At 45.0% G+C, this 27,994-nt stretch overlaps 1 pseudogene; it reads left to right on the top strand.

The window, feature by feature from the left end:
- Positions 1-1,250: 1,250 nt before the first annotated feature.
- LOC119255080 (fatty acid-binding protein 5-like) lies at positions 1,251-27,669 on the top strand (annotated as a pseudogene).
- The last annotated feature ends 325 nt before the right edge of the window (positions 27,670-27,994 follow it).

Raw genomic sequence — 27,994 nt, forward strand, 5'->3', positions numbered from 1 at the left:
ATGTTACCTCAATGAAAAGTAATAATACAACAACAACAAAACCTTCCAGAAACAAAAGTGATAGTACCGAACACTGCTGAGAATACAAAGGATCTCTCATAACTGCTGGTGGGAATGCCAAATAATTCAGATGCTTTGGAAAATAATTTGCAAGTTTCTTAAAAAGATAAACTTAGCCAACAATAAGTTTGGGCATTTATCCCAGATAAATAATTTATATTCACACAAAATTCTCTACAGGAATGTTCATAACAGCTTTATTTGTGATAGCCAAAGATTGGGAACAACCAAAATGTTTTTCAATGGGTGGATAGTGAAACACATCACGGTACATTCATACTCTGAAGTACTAATCAGCAACACTAAGTGACTAAGGACCAATAGATTCAACTTGATTCACTTTGAAGATATTTGAGCAAAACAAGCTAATCTCAAAAGGTGACACACTGGTTCTATTTATTTTTTCTTAGAAGAACTGGGGTTTAGGGCCTCCCTGGTGGTGCAGGGGTTAAGATGCAACCTATGAAGATGTCCGCAGACTCTGCAGCACGAGTTCGATCCCTGGCCAAGGAGCTACCCACATGGTGCAGCAGACCTCTCCTGTCTTCCCCCTGCTCCCCTCAGCAGTATATTTCAGTCCGTCTGCCTGTTCTGTAACCCACTCTGTCTCTGGTGAATCCTCTCACCCTCCACATGTCTGGCCTGTACCCCAGTTCTTGTATGCATAAATAAATCTTTAAAAAAATTGGGGTATAGGTCAGAGGTGAGAGGGTGAGAGGATTCACCAGAGACAGAGTGGGGAGCAGAAAAGGTGGATCAGCTGCTGAGGGGAGCAGCAGGTGAGTCAGGAGAGGTCTGCTCTGCCATGTGGGTAGCTCCCTGGCTGGGGAATGAACTCAGACCACAGTGGAGATAGCACAAAGACCTAACCCCTAGGTCACCAAGAGGCCCCACACTGGCTCTATTTTTAAAGCATTCAAAAAAATGAGAAAATTATAGAAAATGGAATCAGATTCCTGGTTGTGGGGTTCACGATGTTTAGGAGGCGTTGGTGTGGCTGGAAAGGTCCTGCCCTCCAGGAGAGCTTCCAGCAGCTGTGCAGGGTAAACGATGTGAAGCTTTTCTGCCCTCCCACCACCAGCGTTGATGATGGACCCTGCGGTCCTGAATGCAGGCCTGACGGCGGCAGCTGGAGTGGGGCGTGGGGATGCGTAGGTGGGTGCACCTGGGCTGAGATGGGGCTTTTAGGCATGGCGTCAGGGGATGGGAACCAGGAGAGCAGGAGAAAAGAGCAGAGCCGGCAGAACAGCAAAGGAGAAGCAGAGGCCACGAGAGAGGCCGCAGAGCCCAGTAAGAGTGAAGATTCCCCCGGGGGCTGGGAGGCCTGTCAGCCCCGGCCCCCGCACCCCCGCCTGCCGGGTACCTGGTAAAACGACCTAAAACGCTGAAAAGCCACCGAGGCTCCAGGACTCTGCTTTCCCGTCTGCTGGGGTCATAGAGACCCTGCTCCTCGCCCTCCTGCCCTGCAGGTGGAGCAGCGCCACAGCTGGCTGTGCGTCGCCACCTGCATCCGCACGTGCGCTGAGGGGGGGGGGGGGATGCGCTCATGCGGTGTTACGAGGGCCGGTCTGCCAGGCTCTATACGGCACAGGCAGATGGCAAGTGTCAGTTATGGGAAACTGAGCAGAATATTTGTGAAACTTCCCAAGAACCTGCCATTATTTTAAGCAAAAACTTGGAACGAAAAGAAAGGTTCTTGAGTAAATCAACAAATGCCTCCCCAACATAGTGCCTCTGAGGCCGAAGAAAGCCAGAGGACACAGAACTCACCATGACCAGGTGTTTTCCCTTCACTGGAAGTGGTGTGGAAATCATGGCAGGATGAGGTGAGCAGAGCAACAATGGTGCCAGCCAGAGAGGAGAAACTTTGAGGCGAACCAAGACCAGGAGCAGATGGAGAGGAGGACATAGAAAAGGCTCACGGTTAGAGGCGAATTTAAGGGTTGGAACGTGGCTCAGTCCTCATGTCACGGGGAACTCCCAGGGATGCAGGGGTAGCAGGTAGGATGAGCCCGGGCCTGGCTCACCTGTGACCAGAGCAGCATTTCTGGTTTCCTGGGCTCTGCCATCAACTACATGGCGAGGCAAACCCAGTTGACACCCCGTGAAGCTGTACCCATTAGGAGAAGCAGTGGGCGTGCTGGGCTCAACTTGTACGAACCCCCTGGCAACCATATGCAAAGTGAAGCATTTTTCACTGTGGAGAGTGGGTTACCTAATGGAGACTTAGAACAAAAGGAGGGGGAGAGTAATGTGTATGTGAGGGGTAGATTTAACTTACTAACATGATGTGATGGCTTTTATGAAATGAATGTGAATAGATTATATTGCAAGCAGGCCAGGGCCCGGTATGGAGGCAAGGCCAGGGCGGGGCAGGAGGCTTGGGAGGCCGCTGAGACCCAGCCTCTGTGTTTTCCACACTCTCCCTGTATTCTCTCTGGGATTCTCCCTCACAGTTTTGTGTTATCTCATCTCAGAGTGGTCTTCAGAGTTCGCTGCCCTTTTCCTTTTAGCCTCCCCTCTCGGCACAGGTGTATGCGCTTACATATGTGTACCCACATGTTCTGTGGGCTCAGGTGTCCATAATCATGGGAGGGGTGCAGGACTGCAGGTCGTAGCCATGGAGCCTAGTGGCGGGAGGGTGTGAAAAAGCCTGATCCACTTCATTTTCCCTACATAGATCTGATGTAAAGTTTTTTAAAAAAGACTAACAGTCATAAATAGGCTAAATATTCCCTTCCCCTCCCCATGTGTATCTTACTGTTTGTAAAATTCACAAATTAACTGAAAGAGATTAGGTTTAAAATACAGAATTGAGGATAATGACAGTGGAACAGATTTTTAAGGAGCTCTGCAAAGGAAATTTTGCAAAATTTCACCATGATTTCCCTTGCCTGGTGTATTGGCTACCATCCTACCTCAATCTCCAAGCACTTGAAAGTGTTCTTATCCTTTCTTTCACATCTATGTCATCAAGAGAAGCAGGAGCAGGGAGTCCTTGCTGAGGTTTGGGAAGCTTCCTGGGACTCTGAGGTGGGCATTGTGGAGCCTCACTGTTGTTGCCTCCTGCAGTAAGTGGGCTGAAGCTTGTCATCCACTTCTAAGGCCCAGCATATGGAGAAAGATGAATGTCCCCTGTGTGACAGGCTTCTATTCTCTCCCTGCTGCCTTCTGAATCCTTGCACTTTGACAAAGCAAGCTGCTGCTTTGGAGAGGCCCATGAGGGAAGGATCACAGGGTGACCTCTGTCCAGCAGCCTCTGGCCAGTGAGGAGCAGCCCCAGCGTATGCTCCTGGAAGCAGCCTGCCTGCGCAGTTGTGAGATAACCACAGCCTTTGCATGATGCAGGCACCTGGCTGGGCTCAAAAATTGGGTTGGAACCCCCTGATGTCCTGTCGCATCCCTCTGCGATGGTCCCCACCATGGAACAAGCAAAGGGTTGATGTGTACTGTTCCAACTATCTAGGCTCCAGTGTAACTCATCGGTAGCAACAGACAACCCATACAGATTGTAAGGCATTTATATCAGACCACTGGAAACTATACACATGGCCACGTAGCCAAATGCACACTAAAGGACATGAGCCGTGTCCATCCAGTTCCACCAGCACCCTCAGCTGACTCCCACCTCCGATCACTTCCTGTCCTGGGGTGATGACCTGTGAACTGGTGGTGCAGCCTCTATATCTCCTCAATATCCCCCCTCATATGTGCTCCCTATACTGTGAGGCAGATGCCCCTCCCCTTATACCTGGTGGGCTTGTCACCCTGGGAAAAATAGTGCTACTTGATTTCCCAGGCCAGGTCACACAGGAACACAGGACACAATTGTGCCTTGTCCACTTGGTGCTTGCTGCTGGGGATCCAGCCACCAAATGCATGGAAGCTTAGCGGTCAAGGGTGGCCACGTGTGTTCTGGTGTCAGTTCTGCAGGGGTCCCAAACAAGCAGCCAACACTAACCATCACAGAGGGATGCAACAAGACATCAGGGGGTTCCAAGCCAATTTTTGAGCCCCAGACTGATTCCAGGTGGTACAGAGATGAGCTGTGGGCAAATGAATTGTCATCCTTGTTTTAGTGTTTGTTTTGTAGCAATGGATACCCTTAACAGTGTGTATGTATCTGCTACTTGCAGAGAGCCACCCAGTTCTGAGGATTCTGAAGAGCCTAGAAGCAGGCAGCAGATGTGCGGGGTCCATGACAGCCCCAGTTAAAAAAGGATGTAGTCCACTAGCCCCATCCTCACAGCTGACCACAGCTTCTGGGATGTTCAGGGAAGGCCAGGATACAGGGGTGTCTTGGCAATTTGGCAATCTATTCTTTATTTTTATTTTTATGCATGCAAGAACTGGGGTGTAGGTCAGAGGTGGGGTGAGGGGGGTGAGAGGGTTCACCAGAGACAGAGCGGGGAACAAAACAGGCAGACTGAAATTCATTGCTTAGGGGAGCAGCGGGCGAGACAGGAGAGGTCTGATGTGCCATGTGGGTAGCTCCCTGGCCCGGGAACCAATTCGTGCTGCAGGGGCTGCCAAAAGCTTTGTAGTGCTGAGATTTTACCCCGTGTGCCACCAGGGAGGCCCCGATTTGGCATCTATTTTAACAGCTCACCCTTAAATTTATGTAGAGGTCAAATTGGAGCCTTGGGGGTCAAGGGCAGAGGAGAATGAGTCTGGGGCTGACCTCTGATCTGACCCCAGGCAAACCCTGCTTAGCAAAACAGGCCTGCCGCAGCCACCCTCTCTCTGCACTTGAACATGTGTCCTCTGTGCTGGGCACTAGAGACAGGCTTCCTCACCCCACTGCCCCACGGGCCTTTCTGTGCCCCTTCTTCTAGCTCTGTGTTTAAGTCTTTTCAGGTCTCTACAAATTTGCGCTGGTGTCCATTGACCATGATGTATTCACAGGGGGTCAGCTGTGGGCAGGGAATAGAGAGGAGAGCATCACATTTATTTTCCAAAACGTCAGAGGCAGGAGCTGCCATTTTACAATCATAGCAAAGGACCGGGGCGGTGGGAAGGGCCATTAGATGTAATGAAATCCAAGGCGGTGCCTTGGAGGGGAAATAACAAGGTCTACCTGTCAGGTAACAATGTGTGGGTGTGGGTGGTGATGGGGGGTCGGAACTGAGGAGGCAAGACCTGGGTGTAGCGCGAGGTGACAGGAGCATGCAGGTCAGCAGGGGACGGCAGCGCCTGTGTGATGCTCCAGCGAATCGTCACCCCCTTCCCTCCCTCCTTCCCGCCCATCCTTTCTCTCACTGACACGGCTATGAAGCGCTCTGTGGAGCCAGTGCCAGTCCGGATCCTGGACGACAGAGTGCCCGGCAACCCCCTGAGTTCTGCCATTGCCGACAGTCACTCTCTCGGGGACCAGGCATGAGACAATGGTTTTAACAAGTAAATAGTTAAATTTAAATTTTGAAAATTGTTACCGAGAGAGAAAATTGGGGTTTGGACTTGGTGGGGGTTGGAGGCGTTTCCCTGAGAAAGTGATGGGGACGCAGAGACGAAGGGGGACGGGACCCGCCATCTCAGCCCGCCCCCGTCGCGGGCTCTGGGCAGAGGCGTCCTGCCGCCGCTGGCGTGGGGGGGCCCCTCCCGGTGCCGAAGGGCATGGTCAGGGGGGCTGTGAGCTCATCATTGCAGGCAAAATCACCCAACTGTTTTAGATAAAAAGGGGTGTATTTCAAAGATCTGGGGGCTCACAACATCAGCAGGAGGCCTGGAGACGCAAATTTGGCATACGGGCTGGTCAGGGGCCGCCAGGACCACGGTGTGACTTAGGAAGGAGTAGCCAGGACTTTCTGGGTGGCTCTTGTACCTGAACCTGCGGACAGTGTGTCCAGTTGCCGCTGGGCCTAGCAGTGCCGCTGCTCACCCCACAGCCTGCTGGGGTCACTGGCTCCCAATTCTAAGTCCGCTGTGTTCACCCAGAGCAAGGCAAATAAGTCCCTGGATCTTTAATTTTGCCTCTGGAGCTCACTGGGCCTCTTAACCTGTCTCAAAAGTGGGGGCTAAGATGTTGCTAGGCAGCACCTGTTTCCAAAAGGCACGTTTCCACTCCACTAGGTCTGTGACTGGCAGAGGTGGGAGCCAGGTGTGTGTCGCCCGAGGGCCGCAGGCTCTTCCTGGTGCCCCCCAGAGCGCCTCGGCGGGAATGAGACCCGTGGTGTGCACCGCGGGGCTACTTGTCCAATTCCACACTGTAAAATATATACAGCGCGTGCATTTGAGTGCAGAATCAGCTCACATATCAACTTAAGAAGACTTTCAGAACACCACAGTGACCTGCTGATGAAGGGGTGGGAAGAGAGCATGCTCGCGCTGGGCGAGGGCGCACATTGATCCAGTATTTCCAGAGGGCGGTTTGGCAAGATGCATCCAAAAGTCTTGAAAATAAAGACCCGGGCTTAGTAGCTCTGTGTCTGGGGTTAGAGCCCAGGGAAACAATTAGGGATGAGATATACACCTACATTAAAAATACAGGGTCCAACAGCTACGCATTGAAAATATTCCATCTGTTAGAATTCACGCATTTGGAGGGAAAGCAAGAGGTGCAGGCAGGAGGGCCTCTGGGAGGTGGGCAGCCTCAGGCACGGCTCAGGGCAGGCCTCCTGCAAAGTGAGCAGGCTCTGTTTCTATGTTCCCACCTCTCAGCATCACATCCTATGAGTTAATTCTATCAAAGGCAGTATTTTTCCCACCTGGGAGCAGGTTCCCGGGCTCACATGCAGCGGCAAAGGACCAGACTCCCAAAATCCAGAGACCCAACACTCTGCAGGCCCCTGGCCGGGGGCTGGCTCCCACGGCCTCCACCCATCCCACCACACCTTCTGGACTCCAGCTGTGGCTTCTGCTCTGGGCCTGGGAGCGGCCCGCCCACACAGGGACCGAATTGGGAGGGGGCACCTCCTAAGAAAAATTGGGACTGTTGTTGGAGCAACGGAGATAGAATTCTAGGGATCACACCTGTAGAGGCAGGAATGACACGGGGCAGGTTTTCTATGACGCAGCAGACCGGGTAAAGGAGGAGTGAGTCCTGGAGACCTCGGTGGCTTTTGCAGGCTTTTATTGGGGTTCACCAGGCATATGGCAGGCAGGGGTGCTGAGGGGCCGGGAGGCTGGCAGGCCTCCCAGCCCCCAGCAAGTCTTTACTCTACCTGGGCTCTCCGGCCTTCTCTCAGGTTTCGTTCGTTCCTGGCTTCCCTCTCGGCTTCTGCTGGTGTCCCTGTGACGCCGCCCTTAAAAGCCCAGTCTTAGCCCAGGTGAATCCCATCTATCTATGCCCACACCCTACTCCAGGTGCCGCCATCGGGCATGCATTCGGGACCGCAGGGTTCCCTCATCTATCCTGATGGCGGGAGGGCAGAAAAGCCTGATACTTTTCACCTTACCCTACAACACCTAAGCCTGAAATGCTGACGAAAATATGCTTATGTATTTCCTGCAGGGACCACTGATGTGGGGCCAATTGACTTTTATTTTCTGCCTTATATTTTTCAGTAGAATCAGAAAAATTAACATACTTAAAAAAAAAAAATCGTACCAAATCAGTGAAAGCGGCAGGGGGTGATGCCTCTTCCCACGAGTCCTGCTCCTCCCCAGGGGTCACGAGTGCCCTTCGCCCCGAGCATGCCTCACAGTGACCCTCAGTCCTGGCGTCTGGGTCGGGACTTGTTGCTATGACCCTGATGCCAGTGGGCCTCCTGGGGCCAGGAGGGAAGCCAGCTCAGGACACAGCCCTTCCTGGGTGCGAGGGGCGAGAGGAGGAAGATCAGAGGATCAAGGAGGACCCTGATTGCCCCAAGCTGAAGCCCGCGCCCGTGCACGTTTCCTTTCCAAGAGACAATTGATCCTTCATCGTTTCAGCAGTTTGAATTGCAATTTCTGTTAAGTGAACCTCTTAACTATTCCTTTATTTTGGGTCTAATGTATTGAAGCACCAGATTAACTGGTGCTCGAAGAGAAAACAGGGAATCTTTTGCTGGCTTCATAGCTGAAGGGGTTGAGTGAAGCGGGCTGGCTTTCAGGGCAGCCCCAGTCCTCCACGCAGGGCCCTTCGGGACAGGGCAGGACAGGACAGGAGGACACATAGCACTGGGGTCACAAAGAGGGGGCCACTGAGAGCAGCCAGTTCTGGGGTCTGCAACAGGGAGCTCAACCTCGCTTCACCTAATGTGAAAATCAAACTAAACCAACTCAGCGGGTTTGGAGGCCGAGGCGCCACGGCTCTGTCTCTACGCTGCACGTGGCCTCCTGGGTTCCTCTGCTGCCTTTCCAGAGGTCAAGCAGGTGGCGGGCAGGTGGCGCTTTCTGCCGCAAAACTGAGTGAAGGAAATAGTTATCAGCCTGTCCAGCAAAGTGCCATCTAGGAAAGAACAACAGCTGAAGAAGCACCTCACTGCAAAGAGTGGCTTAAAAATCTGGGTCGTGCTGGGAAGGGTGGAGGCGCTGCTGCTTCCAGGCCGGCTGGAGGCCCACCTGCACCAGATGGCCACGCGCTGGCTTGCTTTTACAGGAACTTGTTTACTCCTGATGTCCTTGATGGAACCCGACTTTGTGGAGGGTGAGTCGTCTGCTGTCACCCCAGCTGTCAGAGTGACCGGGGCAGATGTCTGCTGGGTGAGGGGACTGTCCCTGCAGCCCCAGGCCTCTTCCTTCTCTGCCCCAAGGCAGGCCAGGTGGGTGGCCAGGTGAGGCTGAGGCTTCCCCCTGCAGGCCTGGCTGCTCCACACCACGGTACTCACACCGCTCTTTGTCTTCCATGTCAGGCACTCTCTCCTCTGGCCCTGGAGAGCTGTGCAAGGGTGCATTGGGGTTATATTTCAATCTGACCATAAAACCACACATTAGGAAAGGTATCCAATCAATTAGCTCTAATTAATTATGAACAAAATGTGTCTCCAGCTGTGGGATGTGGTTTGTTTCCGTTTGCTGTAATTAGAAAAGTGTAGTGACTGTATACAGAGAAGGTTTATGTCAAAGGGAGGAAAAAAGAGAAGAAGAAAGCTAGTGGTTAGAATTAGTATTAAATGATGAGTGGAATGCTGTAACCACTTCCCACTGAAATAGAACCAGCGTTCTTGACACTAAATATATCTCCATGACACAGTTGTGGGTCAGCAGCCGCCACGGCGCGCCACTCCTTTCTATCAGTCTTTCATGCCTGGATTCCCAGGCAGATGGCAACTCCCTGCTCCTTTGAGGACAGGGAGGGCATGCCAGGTGTAGGGTAAATGAAGATGCTCAGGCTTTTGCACAGGTTGCCTTTGTGGCGCTCACCTGCGGCCTTGAATGTAGGAGGTGCTGGGGGTATGGGCTTGGGTACGCATGCCTGATGATGGACATCTGGAGTATGGGGTGGGCATGCATAAGTGGGCATACCTGAGCTGAGAGACCAAGCATATAAGGGTGGCGACACAGAGGGTGGGGTGCAGCTGAGGACGGTGTAGCGGAGAGCACCTGAGAGACTGTAAGAGAAACTCAGAACAGAGCTAAGATTTGCCAGGGGCTAGGAGGCCTGCCAGCCTGGCCCCCCAGCCTGCCCCTACTTGTCCTGCACCTGGTGGTCTCACTACAGGTGGTGTAGGCAGATCATTTAAAACCTGAAAACGTCACTGAGGGTTCCAGGACTCTGCTTTGCCCGCTCTGCCCCACTGCCTGCCTCCACTACACCAGGACATTGGGGCCCAGAGTCACTGCCACTCCTTTGGGGACACCAGAAACCAGCCCTGGGGGAGAGCCTGGCACATCAGGGAGGCCATTCCCAGCCAGAAGGAGGGCAGGGCGCCCTAGGGAGGCCAGCTCTCATGGGCTTGGTCATCCTGTCTGAGGCCTTCTTGTCTGGTGTTGAAGAAAAAGTAATTTTGTGAACGCTAGCTTTGTTCATGGACAAATCAAACTGAAATCACCTGTGTCTACAGTCGGTGACCTTCAGGAGGCTGCTGGGATGGGCAGCCAGGTTGGGTAGCAGATGCGGCTGGTGAAGATGTCAGGCAGGATCAGCCGAAGTGCCGAGACCGTTTCCTCAGCCAGAGCACAGTGCTTCTTTACAGCTCCTCCGCCTTGATCTCCAGATTCCACTTGTTTCCAGAGTTACTTAGGTCAACACCTTTTTCCCCCTTCATGGGAGGGAAAAACTTCCATGAAGTTGCTTCATACATTTGTGCTATAATTGTATTCTTTTATCACAGCCAGCATTCCATCATGTACCCTGACCCAATTTATCTTTAACTTTTTTTTTCATAGAAGATCTGGGGTACAGGCCAGAAGTGCAGGGGGTGAGAGGATTCACCAGAGACAGAGTGGGGAGCAGAAAAGGCAGATCTACTGAAATACACTGCTGAGGGGAGCAGCATATGCGACAGGAGAGGTCTGCTGCGCTATGTGGGTCACCTCCCTGGCCGGGGATTGAACTCAGGCCATAGCTGTGATAACTCTGAGACGTAACCTGTACGCCACCAGGGAGGCCCATTTTTAAAGATTTATTTATTTATGCATACAAGAGCTGGGGTACAGGCGAAAGATGTGGGGGATGAGAGGATTCACTAGAGACAGAGTTTGGAATAGAACAGGCAGATTGACCAAAGTACACTGCTGAGGGGAGCAGCTGGCGAGGCAGGAGAGGTCTGCTGCGCCATGTGGGACCCTTGGTGGCTGGCCGGGATCGAACCCGCGCTGCAGAGGCTGCGGACAGCTTCACAGTGTGGCGCTCAACCACCTGCACCACCAGGGAGGCCCTAATCCTAATTTTTTATTTGTTAAAATATGAATGCAAAGTAAATATTTTAAAGGCTATGTTTATTTTACATGCGCAAATTATATGAATTTCTTTCTTTTTTCTTAGTTTTATTTATTAAGTGATCATGTTGATTTACATCACAGTATATGTCTTAGGGGTATAGTTTTACACCTCTACAACTGTATGTTATTTCCCCACACCTACCACCAAAGCTCTAGCATCATCCATTAAACCCCCTCTCTCCTTTGCCCCCACCCCACCCCGTCTCTGGTAGCCTTAGCCATACCCCAGATGCTCTTCCTGCTCCTGTTTTCATCCCTCCCTTCCCTCTCTCTTCCTACCTCTCCCCTGGATGCCTCAGATCCGTGTTCAGCTTTCAAGGTTTGCTTTTGTATAATCTTTTGTTTAGTTTCTCTGTATTCCACATAAAAGTAAAACCATCCAGTATTTATATACTTCTCCTGATTTCTTTTATTAGTATAACATCTTATAGCTCTGTCCATGTTGCTGAAAAACAGTTTACCTATTTTTGATCTCTAAATAGTATCCCATGGTGTATATATACCACATCTTCTCCATCTAGTCCTCTCTTGTAGGACATTTAGGTTGTTTTCCTGGCTGTTGTACAAAGTGCTGCAGTGAGCAGCACAGTACATTTTTCTTTTCAAATTAGTTTTTTTTTTTAATGGCACATTCTTTTGGGAGTGGATTTGCTGGGTCAGTATCATGTGGGAGATCCATTTTAGTGCTTTGAGGAATCTCTACCCAGTTTTGCATAGGGACTGGACCAATCAACATTCCCACAACAGTGTAGGAGAGTTCCTTCTTCTCCAAACCCTCGCCAGTACTTTTTTTTTTTTTTTTTTTTTAATATGGACCAGTTCCATAGTTGTGAGGTAGTATCTCATTGTGGTTTTTATTTATTTATTTATTTATTTATTTTTAAAGATTTATTTATTTATACATACAAAAACTGGGGTACGGGACAGAGATGCAGAGGGTGAGAGAATTCACCAGACACAGAGAGGGGAGCAGAACAGGCAGATCCACTGAAATACACTGCTGAGGGGAGCAGTGGGCGAGGCAGGAGAGGTCTGCTGCCCCATGTGGGTTGCTCCCTGGCTGGCAGGGTTGCAGACAGCCTCATAGGTTGCATCTTAACCCATTGCACCACAAGGGAGGCCCTAATTGTGGTTTTGGATCTACATTTCTCTGATGATAAGCGATAAACATTTTTTTCAATTGTCCATTCGCCATCTGTGTGTCTTCTTTGGTGAAGTGCCTATTTAACTCTTCTGCCCATTTTTAATTGAGTTTTTTTTTTTTTTTTGTATGTGTGTGTGTGTGATGAGTTGTATAAGCTCTTTGTAGTCTTTTGATATCAGTCCCTTGAGAGGTGTATGATGTGAAAATATTTTTTCTATTCAGTAGGGTGTCTCTTTGTTTTGGTTGCTGTTTCTTTCACTGTACAGAATCTTTTTCATTTGATGTAGACCCAGTTTTTTTACATTCTCCTTGATTTTCCTTGCTGCTTGAAATGAATCCTTAAAGATGTTTCTGAAGTTTATCTCATGGAATGTTTTGCCTATGTTTTCTTATATATTTTATGGTTTCAGATCTTGATAATCAAGTCTTTTATGCATTTTGAGTTAATTTTCATGTATGGTGTGAGATGGTAGTCTAACTTCATTCTTTTGCAAAATGTCTAGTCCAGTTTTCCCAACACCATTTGCTGAAGAGGGTTTTCTTGTTCTAGTATATATTCTTTGCTTCTTTGTCATAAATTACTTGACCAAAAATGTGTGGTTTTATTTCTGGGCTTTCAATTCTACTCCATTGGTCTGTGTGTCTGGTTTGACAGGAGGGCTTTGGGTATTTGGGGTCTTTTGTGGTTCCATATGAAATTCAGTATTATTCATTTCATTTCTTTGAAGAATGTCTTTAGGATTTTGATTGGAATTCTATTACATTTATAAATTGCTATCGGTAGGATGGCCATTTTGACAATGTTTATTCTTCCTATCCATGAGCAGGGAATATCCTTCCACTACTTTGTGTCTTCTCTTTCTTTTAAGAATGCTCTATAGCAGGCCTCCCTTGGTGGCACAGTGGTTGAGCCCTGGGCTGAGAGGCTGCCCTGTAGCCTCTGCAGCGTCGGTTCAATCCCCGGCTGCCGGCGAGGGTCCCACATGGCATGCAGACCTTTCCTGTTGCTCCCGCTGCTCCCCTCAGCAGTGTACTTCGTCAGTCTGCCTGTTCTGCTCCCCGCTCTGGCTCTGGTGAATTCTTTCACCCTCCTGCACTTCTGACTCTACCCAGTGCTTGTATAAATAAATCTTTTTTAAAAAAGAGAATGTTTTATAGCTTTCCTTGTACAGCTTCTTTTCTTCCTTTGTTATGCTTACTTTCCCAGGTATTTAATTTTTTGTGATGAGATTTTAAATGGTATGCCTTTTCTAATTTCTTCTACTTCTAGTTCATTGTTTGACTATAAGAAGACAACTGATTTTTGTGTGTTGATTTTATATCCTGCCACTTGCTGAACTGGTTTATTGTTTTGATTAGTTTTTCCATGAAGTCTTTGGGGTTCTCTGTCTGTATTATCACATCATCTGCAAATAATGATAGTTTTTCTTTTTCTTCCCCAATTTGAATTATTTTATAGCTTCATCTTGCTCAATAACCCTAGCTAGAACTTCTAAATCTATGTAGAATAGTAGTGATGGGAATTGACATCCTTCTCTTGTACCTGATCTTAGTAGTAAAGCCCTCAGTTTTTCACCATTGAGAATAATTCTAGCTGTGGGTTTGTCATATATGGTTTTAATAAGTTCCATTTATCACTAGTTTTTCAAGGGCTTTCATCATCAATCGATGTTGACTCTTATCAAATACTTTCTCAGCATTTATTGATCATGCTGATATGATCACATGGTTTTTACCTTTTTTTTTTCCCTTGATGTGATGAATTACATTTCAGATGTTGAACTGTCCTTGCGTTCTTGATACAAATCTCACTCTGTTATGTTAATCCTTTGAGGATTTTTTGCATCTTTGTTCATTAATGAGATTGGTCTGTAGTTTTCTTTCTTGTATTGCCTTTGTTAGGGTTGGTATTAACATAATATTGGTTTCATAAAATATAGTTGGAAGTATTCCTTGTTTCTCATTTTTTCAAATGAATCTGAGCATCATAGGAATTCATTCATCACTGAAAGTTTTGTAGAACTCACATGTGGAGCCATCTGGTCCTGGACTGTTGTTTTTAGACAGAGTTTTGATTACTGCTTCCATTTCTTTGCTTGTGATTATTTTGTTTAGTATTTCTTTTTATCCCCTAGTCAGTCTTGGATAATTGCATAATTCTAAGAACCTGTCCATCTTATCTAGGTTATCCAATTTTTTGTATGTAAATGTTCATAGTAATTTCTGATTATCCTCTGGATTTCTGCATTCTCCTCTTTCACTTTTGATCCCATTTATTTGTTTTTCATTTTTGTAAAGATTTATCAATTAAACCAAAACCTGCTTCTTTGAAAAACTACATTTTTCATTTACCTCTAGAACTATGACTCCAGTAAGGGCAGAGGATTGGCTTGTTTTCCTTATATTTCTTGTACCTAGAACAGTGTCTGGCATGTAGAATATAGGATGAGAGAGGGCATGAGCACTGGTTTGGTGACTCTACAAGAGTGATGATACCAGAAATTGGTATTTTGTTCACACTGACCTCTATTTCCTGGTTATTCCTACACTGTTTTCTAAATGTCCATTTAGAAAAGACTCGATTCTGGGATATGGATGAGCAGTTATCATGTTTATGTGGGTGAACAGACTCATGTATGGTGATGGATGAATAGCAGACTTAGGTTGGAGATTTGGGTTAGAGGATGTGATTTTCTTTTTTTTTTTTTAAGATTTCTTTTACTTATATATGCATACAAGAACTGGGGTACAGGCCAGAGGTATGGGGGCTGAGAGGATTCACCAGAGAAGAGTGGGGAACAGAACAGGCAGACTGACTGAAATATACTGCTGAGGGGAGCAGCCAGCGAGTCAGGAGAGGTCTGTTGCACCATGTGGGTTGCTCCCTGGCTGGCTGGGAATCAAACTCATGCTACAGAGGCTTTGGATAGCTTCAAAGAACTATGCTTAAACCCTTGTACCAGCAGGGAGGCCTGGATGTGATTTTCTGACTTGAGGCTTAACAGAGGTTTCTTTTATTTGGACTTGGGCAGCATTGTTTGTTATCTTTTGCTTGTTTTACACAAGGAAAAAATTATTGGGTAGTCAACCTCTTTTTTTTCTTGTATCCCCATGGTTAATTAGCCAGAAGCAGACCTTTTACATGTCCCATGAATGCCATTGCTCATTATCGTATCATGCCTTCTGTGCCTTGGACAGAGATGCTATACCATGCCTGCATATTTGCATGTCGGTACCTCTGTTTAAATCAGTAACCTCATCCTCCTTGCCTCTCCTCTTGACTGCATCCTGTCCTCCTGAGAAGAGCCACTTAAGTGCTCTTCAAAGATTCCCACAACGCCCTCTCCTATTTGCGTTGGATATAGGGGTATCTCCGGCCTCTTCTAAAAGACATAGCTGGAGTGTAACCGAGTTCATAGTCAAGATCTGTGGAGAGCTGAGATTTTATATAACGAACATGCTAACAATCTAGTTCCATGCATGCTGAGGAAAGAAAAATAGATTCCTGGACCAGAGATGAGAGTTTGTATTATCACAGTAAGAGCAGTAGTCAGTGTCAGTCTACTTTTGGTGGTTTCTTATTTCCCAAGTCTCATAGAGAATGCAATGCCTAGATCTCTGCTACTCATTCAGTCAGTTTGTATTACAGTTGAGCAACCTGGCACAGGGGCTGAGCTTTTTAAATGAGAAGCAAATCTTGTAGCAAGCAGCCATGGTAGTTGTGGTCATGCGGTGGTCACCTCGCATCTTGTTGCCTCAGAAACCAGAGACTGTGCAGTCTTCACTCCCCAAAAGATTGCAGGGATGCCAGCCCCATGGCAGACTGTCATTCCAACCAGCACTTGTTATCAACCACCCTGACATTTCTATTTCCTAAAATCTCCTGACTTCTCAGTCTTAATTTTCATGGGCCATCACTCAGTCGCAATGATCTTCTGAGCCAAGAGGTAGGTAGGGTCACTATCAGTTATTAGTATCCAACACACTGCATACAGCATGCAGGCAAGGGACTATAGGAGCAGACTTTACACACTTGGGGTTTTACTTTCTCTCTTTGATCCATGTCCATTAATTTCCCCACGATCTTTACTGAAGTATAGGAGCATTTTGCAATACTGAAGCGTTGACTTCCCAATTTGTCTTTTTAAAAAACAGGACATTTCAGTCTCTCTTCTAAACAGAGACTATGGGCAAGTAGTTGGCCTGTGGTATGAGAAGAGTTGGGTTATCTGTTAGAGTGAGTCCCTAGTCAGGTTCGAAAGAATCAAGGGAGGCAGGAAGAGGTAGTGAGGTGGGGTTCAAGATGTATAGTGATTAAGGTTAGTGTGACTGTAAACAATGCTGGCTCCTTGACCCCACTGGACTGCACTTGGATCTATGTCCAGGAAAGGTCAGCATAATCTTAGGAAAGCAAAATTCAGATTATACCATTCTGCTCTACCTCACCCCCTCCACTCCATTCTTCCATCACATTCAGAATAAACTTTCAGCTCTACCTGTTATTGATAAGGCTCATGATGATGCTAGCCCATCCTCATCTTCTGTCTCTACCTGGCTCACTCTGCTCTGACCATGATGGACTTTGACATGTTTGACCCTTTTATTTTTTTGAGATTTATTTTATTTATTTATGCATATAAAAGCTGGGGCACAGGCCAGAGGTGGGGGGTGGTGAGAGGATTCACAAAGAGACAGAGTGGGGAACAGAACAGGCAGACAGACCGACAGCACTGCTGAGAGGAGCAGTGGAAGAGACAGGAGAGGTCTGCTGCACCATGTGGGTTGCTCCCTGGCCAGGGATTGAACTCCTGCTGCAGTCGCTAAGGATCGCTTCATAGTGCTGAGACTTAACCCCCAGGCCGAGCCTTTTAATATATATGTCCTCACCCGAGAGAGGACATTCCTGCCAATGTAGCTACTAACGTAAACTCCTTGTCAGTCATTTTCCAACACTGAGCTCTGTTTTCCATCAAGGCATTAAATCCATGTGACAAAGATGTACTGGTTACTTACTTACTGTCCTTCCCCCCAGAATATCAGGTTGTGTGAGCAGAGGCCTGCCCCCTTCGCTGACTAATTGGGTAATCTGGTCTCCATGTTTTAGTGGTGGGTGGATGGGCTCCCTGTTGGCCTTGCTGTTTTCCTTCACAAAACAGCCAAGACACTTACAGACTCAGTGTGTGGTGGCCTTCAGCTTCCTAGGGTGCTGCCACCTGGTCTCGCTGGCTCTGCTCTGCCCTGCCCTTGCCCGGTGCAGACCAGCGTCTGGTCCTGATGCTTGCAGCCCCATAGACAGACACACGCCCTGCGACGGTCACGGGGGTTGTACCCAGCGGCTCCTCCCTTGTCCACACATGGAGCAAATACGTGTGGGCTGTGTCTCCTCAGAGGGGCAGGTGGGCTTTTCTTAATATGCCCAGAAGAGGCCTCTGCTCATGTGTCCCTGTGATACTGGGGAGTGAGGTCATTCACTTCCATTCCATAAAGAATGTACTTTTGAGAGTAGTGAAGGCCCAGGAAGCTGAGAACTCGTGTCTCGGCCTTTGCCCTTTCCCTAATTGCAGAAGCAATCCCTGTGCCCCTCTTCATGATCTAGAAGAATGTGGTGTTGGCGGGGGCAGAAAGTTCTTGGCAAGTTCTCTCTGCAGGCCCCTCACGGGCCTGCTGCCCCTGGTAGAACCTGGTGCCACACATTGGTGCAACCCCCAAGCAGGGCGGGGGCCTCAGGAGAATGCCTGGGTTTGTTCCAAGGCACTTCTGGTTAGTCCTGCCTCTGCTCCTGACTCTGCCTGAGTGACACTCGTGGACCCCGTAAGGGAGAGGACATGGAAATAGAAATTGGCAAGTCAAAATATTCCTCTTAAATCTGTTCTCTGCTAGCTGTGTGACTTTGGGCAAGTCACTGCTTCTCTCTGCACATGCTTCCCCTGCCCAGAAAATGGACTGACCAGCATGTGTTCTAAATCCCCATTCAGAAGAAGGCTAAGTAGAATGTAAGTGCACACATGTGAAATTGCTTCATCGTTGTGATTGTTCAGCAGCCCCAAAGCAAATGGTGGGCATTTCTGATCCTTGAGTGGATGGATGGCAGTGCTTTGGGTTCGCCTGCATGGGGCCTGTTCTAGTATACTTTGGTGTTAGTAACCTCCAGGTTAGAATCCTGATTTCCTCACAGAGTGAGCATCTTTACCTTGGCAAGTCTTGGTTTTCCCATTGATAGACGTGAGATCATACTGGCAATGTAGATTTGTGGTGAAGATAGGAATAAAAAGTTCCTAGCACTGTGCTTGGCACATAAAATATGCTGAAAGATCAGCTCTACAAATGGACAGGGCCCTTCCTTTATTGCAGTCTATTTAGAGTTTTCTTAAAGACTGCATGTCTTCCTACACAGGCCTTTGCTAAAGAAGTACCATCTGTCACCTTCAGTCTTGAGGTAGACTGAGAGCCAAGGGGAGGGAGATCAGAGGGCCTGCCATAGAGGACAGGCTGCCGGGCTGTTGTGGGATCTATGGGCACCCACTCTTTTCCCAACATGACCCTGATCCTGGGGATAATTCTGTGCCATGAGGAGGACAATGAACAATCACACTGGTAAACAGATGACTACGGTTGGTGAGAGATGTTTCCAGCTAAGCATTCTGAATGCAGTATTTATGGACTCAAGTTGTTATGGGATATTTATAGACTGGATGCAAATGTGAAACATATGGTGCGCTCTTCCAGAAATACTCTTTCAATTAAGCTGTGTGCAGTGCTCAGCCATGCTGCTCTTTCATCCTAAGATGCTCTTTAGCACATTCGTAGGCAATGCTACTCCAATTTTTAGAAAACAGGGTGAATAACTCTTTCAAGGCACTGTCTCTGGGTAGAAGCTTGCTTCCCATTCATTGCTGTTGCCCTGGCCCTGTCTCCGGGGCCGATGCAAGGGCCCCTGCAGTGAAATGTGTGCTTGAATTTTGCCTTCTCTTTCTGTTTCTTGCCATGTGGAGAGCACTGTGGGGGATGTGGCAGGAAATGCCAAGGACAGATTTAAGAACAATCTGTCTCCAAATTTCCATTTGCGTGTGCAGGTCTGAGAACAGGCAACACAAGGACATGCTCTGCCCCCACCTCAGGCTACTAGTGCCACTGGGAAAATGTGTTCCTGTTGAGAACAGCCTCCCTGGAACTAGGTGCTCAGAACCAACAACCTACAGAAGGCATGTCAGTCCTGAGACTGGCAGTTGGCAGACACCAGACAGTTACATGCACATGAGCAGTGCCGCAGTGTTAGCAGCATGTGGGTGGCATCTACACCGAGCAAAGGCAGTGTGAAGATGCAACCACTCCGTGGTCATGCGGAGCAGAGTGGCTCACGTGTCTTTTACACAGGGGTTTTAGAACAGCTGATTCTCTTGAGCATTCAGAATAGACATGGATTTTCCTTTTCAAAGGATACTTTGCAAAGCACTCAAAATTGTGGCGAAATGGAGGGGTGTTAATTAATACAAACCTTTGGAAAAGTAGGTGTGTCAACCATCAAGAAATGGTTCACATTTTAGTGTCAGCATTTCCATCCCTGGTCATCTCCCCACATAAATAACCTAAATGTGGACATGGTTTCATGCAAAGTGTCCTATTGGCATTGCTGCTGTTTCTGTGTGTGTGTGTGTGTGTGCAGACAAAAAATAGTCTAAGTATTAAGCATCCGGGAAATTACTCAGTGGATTATAATATAGTCACTAAAGGACTATTGCTATTTAAATTAAGTTCATTTGAAGTTACATACAGAAGTGGTCTTTGTTATAAACTATTAACATTATAAAAGATGCAAAGTTAAGTATATGATAAGACCACAAACACAAAGAAACAAAAAAATCTTTAATTCTAGCATTTTCAAATTGGAAAAAGACATTGGCTTATTGATGTGTACTTGGGAAAATGTTCTAGCGCATACTAATGAATGACACAACATAGTTTTAAAAAGAAGAAACTATTTTTTACTTATTAAGTTGACAGAGGTTTGACAATAACATTGAAGTAACTTAGAGAGAAAAAGACAAATACTGGATGATTTTACTCATGTGTGGAATACAAAGAAATAAAGCAAATGAACAAACAAAATTAGATTAGAACAAATCATAGAAATCTGACTGCAGATTTGAGGCTAATAGAGCGGGAAGTAGAGGATTGGGGAGCAAAGAGGGAGATGGTCCAGTGGGCTGTGGTGGAGGATTATTGATGTTTTGGTGGGAGGTGTGTTGTGGTTACATGCATCTGAATCTGAGCCTCTGAATCATATACATGTTATAAACCAATGCTACCTTAATAAAAGAGGGTACAACTTATAAAAATTTTATGAAAAAAAATTCACTGCTGGGAAAACTGATATTTATTGTTTTGTTCTGGACTCTGCAGAATGTTCTTGTTTTATAGCTAACTCCTGTCTTTATATACATTTTAATTACATAATTTCAGCCTTATCAAGACAAATCAATTCATTGGTATAATGTAAACAGAGATTACATAATGGTAAAAAAAATACTGTCCTACCTGTGATGGGTGAAGAACTGAATAGTTGGCCCACATGTGACTATTTCATTTTATTTTATTTTTTTTTCATTATCAGATTCAACTTTTATTTTTTTAATTTTTTTAATATAATTTTCTTTTATTTTTATATTCCCCATACAATTGCAACCCCCTTATTTTGACCCCAATCCCTCCTCTCCCCACCCCCCACCCCTCATAGAGTGTCTCTGGTTCATGTTTGTTGATTTTGATTTTAACTTTCTTATAGTTATTCTTTTTCCTGGTCCCTTATTTAGGTTTTCTAGATTCCTGCTATGAGTGAGACCATCCGGTATTTTTCTTTTTCTTTCTGGCTTATTTCGCTGAGCATGATCCCTTCCAGCGCCATCCATGTTGCTGCAAATTGCATGTGTTTATCTTTTTTGAATGCTGAGTAATATTCCATGGTGTATATGTACCACATCTCCTTGATCCAGTCATGTATTTTTGGGCATTTGGGTTGTTTCCAAAGCTTAGCTATTGTAAATAGTGCTGCTATAAACATAGGGGTGCAGGTGCTCTTTGGAATTGATGTTTCTGTGTCCTTTGGGTAAATACCTAGGAGTGGAATTGCTGGATCATATGGAAGCTCTATGTTTAGTAGGTCCAGAAATCTCCACACAGCTCTCCATAGTGGTTGGACCAGCTTGCACTCCCACCAGCAGTGCAGAAGAGTTCCTTTTTCTCCACACCCTCGCCAGCATTTGTTGCTGCTAGTTTTTTTAATATGTGCCATTCTCACTGGTGTAAGATGGTATCTCGTGGTAGTTTTGATTTGCATTTCCCTGATTACAAGTGATGTTGAACATTTTTTCATATGCCTGTTGGCCATTCTCATTTCCTCTTCAGAGAAGTTTCTTTTTAGCTCTTCTGCCCATTTTTGGACTGGATTATTTTCTTGTTTTTGTTGAGTTTCATCAGTTCTTTGTAGATTTTTGTGATCAGTCCTTTATCATTAGTGTTGTGAGCAAAAATGTTCTCCCAGTCGGTGGGGTTTCTCTTTGTATTGATTATTGTCTCTTTTGCTGTGCAGAAGCTCTTTAATTTGATGTAGTCCCAGCTGTTTATCTTTGCCTTCACTATCACTGCTTTGGGTGATGTGTCTGTAAAGATGTCTTTGATGTGCATATCACGTAGTGTTTCGCTTATATTTCCTTCTATGTATTTTATGGTTTCAGGTCTTATGTCTAGTTCTTTAATCCATTTTGAGTTGGTTTTTGTGTATGGTGTGAGGTAGTGGTCAAGCTTCATTCTTTTGCATGTAGAGACCCAGTTTTCCCAGCACAATTTATTGAATAAACTTTCTTTGCTCCTATGCATATTCTTTGCACCTTTGTCAAAGATTAGTTGACCATAAATCTGTGGGTTTATTTCTAGATTTTCTATTTGATTCCATTGGTCTGTGTGTCTGTTCTTGTTCCAATACCATGCACTTTTGATGACTATGGCTTTGTAGTATAGTTTGAAGTCTGGGAGTGTGATGCCTCCATTCCCTTCTTTTTTTATCAGGAGAGCTTTGGCTATTCAGGGTTTTTGGTGATTCCATATGAATTTCATCAATAATTGTTCTATTTCTTTGAAGAATGATATTGAAATTTTGATTGGAATAGCATTGAATCTGTATATTGCTTTTGGTAGGATGGCCATTTTAATAATGTTTATTCTTCCAATCCATGAGCAGGGGATGTCTTTCCATTTCTTTGTGTCTTCTTCTATTTCTTTTAACAGTGTTTTATAGTTTTCTTTGTATAGGTCCTTTACCTCTTTTATTAGATTTATTCCCAAGTATTTGATTTTTTTTTTGTTTTGATAATAAAAGGGATGGTTTTTTGATTTCTTCTTCTTCAGATTTATTGTTTGTTTATAGGAAGGCTACTGACTTTTGCGTGTTGATTTTGTATGCTGCCACTTTACTGAACTGATTGATGAGTTGAATTAGTTTTTCTGTGGAGTTTTTGGGGTTCTCTATGTATATTATCATATCATCTGCAAATAGTGATAGTTTGACTTCTTCTTTTCTTATTTGAATTCCTTGTATATCTTTCTCTTGTCTTATTGCTCTGGCTAGGACTTCCAGTACTGTATTGAAAAGCAGTGGTGTTAGTGCACATCCTTGTCTTGTTCCAGATCTTAATGGAAATGCTTTCAGCTTTTCACCATTGAGAATGATACTGGCTGTTGGCTTGTCATTGATGGCCTTTATGATGTTGAGGTATGTTCCTTGTATCCCAAGAATTTCAAGGGCTTTTATCATGAATGGGTGTTGCACTTTGTCGAAAGCTTTCTCAGCATCTATTGATATTATCATATGGTTTTTATATTTCTTTTTGTTGATGTGTTAGATAACATTGATTGATTTTCAGATGTTGAACCATCCTTGTGTTCCTGGTATGAATCCTTCTTGGTCGTGGTGAATTATCTTATGGATACATTGTTGGATTCTGATAGCTAAAATTTTATTGAGGATTTTTGCATCAGTGTTCTTTAGGGAGATTGGCCTGTAGTTTTCTTTTTTTGTATTGTCCTTGTTCTGTTTTGGTATTAATGTAATGTTGGCTTCATAGAACGTGTTTGGTCTTATCCCTTCCTTCTCAATTTTTTTGGAAGAGTTTGTGAAGGATAGGCAGTAATTCATCTCTGAATGTTTGGTAGAATTCATTTGTAATTCCATCAGGTCCTGGACTTTTGTTTTTGGGGAGGTTTTTGATTACCATTTCAATTTCGCTGCTTGTAATTGGTCTGTTTAGGTGTTCTATTTCTTCTTTATCTAGCTTTGGGTGATTGTAGAGTTGTAGGAATTTGTCCATCTCCTCTAGATTGTTGAACTTGTTTCCATATAACTGTTCATAGTAGTTTCTGATTATTCTTTTGGTTTCTGCTGTGTCTCTTGTTATTTCTTCTCTTTCATTTATGATCCTGTTTATTTGTGCTTTCTCCCTTTTTCCCTTTGTGAGCCTGGCTAGGGGTTTGTCTATTTTATTTATTTTTTCGAAGAAGCAGCTCTTGGTTTCATTGATCTTCTGGATTGTTTTTTTAGTTTCAATTTCATTTATTTCTGCTTTGTTTTTTATTATTTCTTTTATTCTACTGGTTTTGGGGTTTTTTGTTGTTCTTTTTCTAGATCTTTGAGCTTCGAGATTAAGTTGTTTCTTTGAGTTCTTTCTTGTTTCTTGATGTGAGCCTATATTGCTATACATTTTCCTCTTATTCCTGCTTTTGCTGCATCCCATACATTTAGGAAATTGGTGTCCTCCTTGTCATTCAATTCAAAGAATTTTTTAATTTCTTCTTCGATCTCCTCGTTAGTCCAGTGGTCTTCCAGAAGTGTGGTTTTCAATCTCCATGAGGTAGGAGAGTTCCTTGCCTTCTTTTTATGGTTTATTTCTAGTTTGATGCCTTCATGGTTAGAAACGATGGTTGATATGATTTCAATCTTGGTGTATCTGTTGATGTTTGTCTTGTGTCCCAGTATGTGATCGATCCTGGAGAATGATCCGTGTGTGCTTGAGAAAAATGTGTACTCAGATTTTTTTGGGTTTAGTGTTCTATAGATGTCTGTTAAGCTCAAGCGCTCTAGATCCTTATTTAGAGCTTTAGTGTCTTTACTTATTTTTTGTCTCATTGATCTATCTGTTGTTGATAGTGGTGTGTTGAAGTCTTCCACTACATATGTGTTTTCTCTGATGTCTGTTTTCAGAGATGACAATAGTTGTCTGATACATTTCGGTGTTCCTTCATTTGGTGAATATATGTTAATGAGTGTTATTTCTTCTTGAAGTATTGTCCCCTTGATCATAATGTAGTGACCGTTTTATCTTTTTGAGTTTGAAATCTGTTTTATCTGATATAAGTATAACTGTTACTGCTTTCTTTTTGGTCCATTTGCTTGTAGGATTATTTTCCATCCTTTAACTTTGAGTCTATTTTTATCTTTTGTGCCTAAATGTGTTTCCTGGAGACAGCAAAAGGTTGGGTTTTGTTTCTTAATCCAGCCTGTGACTCTGTGTCTTTTTATTGAAGAGTTTAGTCCATTTACATTTAGAGTTAATATTGATATGTTAGCATCTGTATTTGCCATTGTGTTTGTCTTTCCTTTGATTTTATTAATTTATTCTTTTAATGACTTTTTTTTTTGGCCTTCTTTCATTGTTATTCGTCCCTCTGAGGTTCTGGCTTTAGGACTCCTTGTAGTATTTTTTGGATTGGGGGTTTAGTATAATGAAATTCCAGAGTTTCTGTTTGTCTGGGAAGTTCCTTATTCTTTCTTCATAGAGGAAGGAGAGCTTTGCGGGATAGAGTATTCTTGGTTGGCATCTGTTTTCTTGGAGTCTGTTGACTATGTCCCTCCACTTTCTCCTTGCTCATAGTGTTTCTTTGGAGAAGTTTGATGTCAGTCTGATTGGTTTTCCTTTGAATGTTATCTGTTTCTTCCCTCTTGTCAGCTTCATTATTTTTTCCTTGTCCTGGATTCTTGGGAGCTTTACTATTATGTGTTTTGCTGATTTTTCCTTTTATCATGGAAATTTGATGTTCTTCTTGCTTCTTGTATGTCAATTTTCAGCTCCTTCTTCATGTTTGGGAAGTTCTCTTCAATTATCTCCTTGAATATTTTCTCTGTTCCTACATCTCTCTCCTCTCCTTCTGGGATTCCTATAGCTCTTATATTTCCTTTCCTCATGAAGTCAGATAGTTCCCGAAGTCTTTCTTTGGTCTTTTTCCTTCATACTTCTCTTTCCTTTTCTGTTTTGGTTCTTTTCATTTCTGTGTCTTCAAGAGTGCTTATTCGTTCTTCCATCTCATCTATTCTGCTTTCATTGCTTTTCCCAGAGTTCTTTAGCGCCTCCATTAATTCTTTGATCTCCTGCATTTCTTTTACTTCCCTCTTTAGGGACTCAATTTCATTCTTCTGATCATTGATTATTTTCCCCTTATCATTGTTTTCCTTTATGACTTCTGTCAGTTTTTTAATCATGGTAATTTTAAATTCTCTTTCTGGAAGGCTCAGAAGTTCTTCCAAGTTACTGTCATTGCAATCTGGGGGGTGATTTTCTTTTTGTAGTGTGCTTTTTTCCTGAGGAATTGCTGGGTTGCATGTGGTTTTTCTACTCCCTACTGTCTGTTTTCTAATTTGCCGTATGCATTGGGACACTGTGTTGCTGGTACTGGCTGGCATCTTGGGCGAACTTCCCAGCTCAACTCTGGCTCCTCTGGGAGCCTTCTGCCGGTTTCAAGCAGTCTTTACTGAAGAAATATTCCTGTTCTAAAATGAGGATGCAGGGACGCACTCCCTGAGCGCCCCATCAGCCCTGGTGGTGGGTTCCCGCTCCCCCTGTGGGCTCGGACTGCAGGCCAGAAGGGGCCTGGCATGGGCGAACTTCCCAGCTCACCTCTGGCTCCTCCGGGAGCCTTCTGCCAGTTTCAAGCAGTCTTTTTTTTTTTAAAGATTTATTTATTTATTTATACAAGCACTGGGTACAGTCAGAATCGCAGGAGGGTGAGAGAATTCACCAGAGCCAGAGCGGGGAGCATAACAGGCAGAAGGACCGAAGTACACTGCTGAGGGGAGCAGCGGGCGGCAGGAGAGGTCTGTGTGCCTTCAAGCAGTCTTTACTGAAGAAATGTCCCTGTTCTAAAGTGGTGATGCAGGGACGCACTCCCTATGTACCCAGTCTGCCCCGGCAGTCTATTTCATTTTAAAAAAGAGCCTTATTGTGATGCTTGTATACAATATGATTTGTTGTTTTAGAGTGTATAATCCAGTGATTTTCTGTATATTCAATAGTTTTCTATAGTGATTGTCACAATCAATGTTACAACACTTGTATCAGCTCAAAGATAAATCCCATCCCTATTAGGTCACTTGCCACTGTTAGTCCTTGGCAACCAGATACTATTTTCTTTTCCTATAGATTTATCTACTCAGAACATTTCATAAAAATCATATAATATTTGGTTCCTTATGCCTGGTTTCTTTCTTTTAGAACCATGTCTTCAAGGTTCTCCACACTGTAGCATGTAACATATCTTTCACTTCTTTTTTATCAAATAATATCCCAAATGTGTTTGCATATTCCACATTTTATTTATTCATCAATAGATGGGGTATTTTGGCAATTAATGAGTGATGCTACTGTGAAGGTTATTGTGCAAGTCTTTATGTTGACCTATACATTCATTTCCCTTTGGTTTGCCACTAGGAGTGAAATTTCTGGATGATATGGTAACTCTGTTCAACATTTTTAGGAACTCCAAAACTGTCTTCCAAAATGACTGAAACATTTTATATTTGCTCCAGTGCTGTATCAATGTAAGAATTACTCTGGTACTCTAGGTTTTCATGTGGGACTCTGCTCTGCTCTCTCCGCATGCCCTCCTGTGTCCACCGTAGCTGCCATTCGGCAGCTGGTTGGAAAATGGTGCTTGGAAAACAGCAAGGACTTTCATGAAGACATGAAGAAAATAGAAGTAGAATGGCTCTACAAAGTATGGGTGCAATGGCTGACCCAGACTGTGTTATTACCTTTGATGGCAAAAACCTCACCATAAAGGCCATCCCTGGTGGCACAGGTGGTTGAGAACAATGCTGTGAAGCTGTCCTCAGCCTCTGCTGAGTTGGTTCCATCCCAGCCATCTGATCCCGGCTGGCCGGCGAGATACCTACATGGAGTGGCAGACCTCTCCTGTCTCGCCTGCTGCTCCCCTCAGCAGTGTATTTCAGTCAGTCTGCCTATTCTGCTCCACACTCTGTCTCTGGTGAATCCTCTCACCTCCCACACCTCTGGTCTGTACCCCAGTTCTTGTATAAATAAATAAATCTTTAAAAAAAAGCCTCACCATAAAAAGAGAGCACTTTGAAAGCAACACAGTTTTCATGGGACTTGGGAGAGAAGTTTGAAGAAACTACAGCTGATAACAGAAAAATTCAGAATGTCCTCAACTTTAAAAAGTGGGCATTGGTTTAATGTCAGGATTGGGATGGGAAAGAAAGGACAATAACAAAAAAACTGGCAGATGGAAAATTAGTGGTGGAATGTGTCATGAATAATGTCATCCGTAATCAGGTTAATGAAAAAGTGAAAAAAAATTCCATCAATTTGGACAGGAATTAACCACAGGGATAATTGAGTAATTCATCATACATTTTTTTTATTACTGTATTCAATTATCTTTAACACAAATATTTTATAATTTTAAAGTGTTGCTTTCATTAAGACTATCCCTTTGGTTAATAAATAAATGTTCTGGGCCTCCCCGGTGGTGCAGCGGTTGAGCGCTGGGTTGCGAAGCTGCCCGCAGCCTCTGCAGCACTATTTTGATCCCCAGCCGGCCGGCGAGGGTCCCACATGGTGCGCAGACCTCTCCTGCTGCCCGCTGCTCCCTTCAGCAGTGTATCGTTCCCTGCTCTGGCTCTGGTGAATTCTCTCACCCTCCCGC

Source organism: Talpa occidentalis, unplaced genomic scaffold (assembly GCF_014898055.3).
Source record: "Talpa occidentalis isolate TD23 unplaced genomic scaffold, MPIMG_talOcc4v2.1 talOcc4.3, whole genome shotgun sequence".
Taxonomy (NCBI): domain Eukaryota; kingdom Metazoa; phylum Chordata; class Mammalia; order Eulipotyphla; family Talpidae; genus Talpa; species Talpa occidentalis.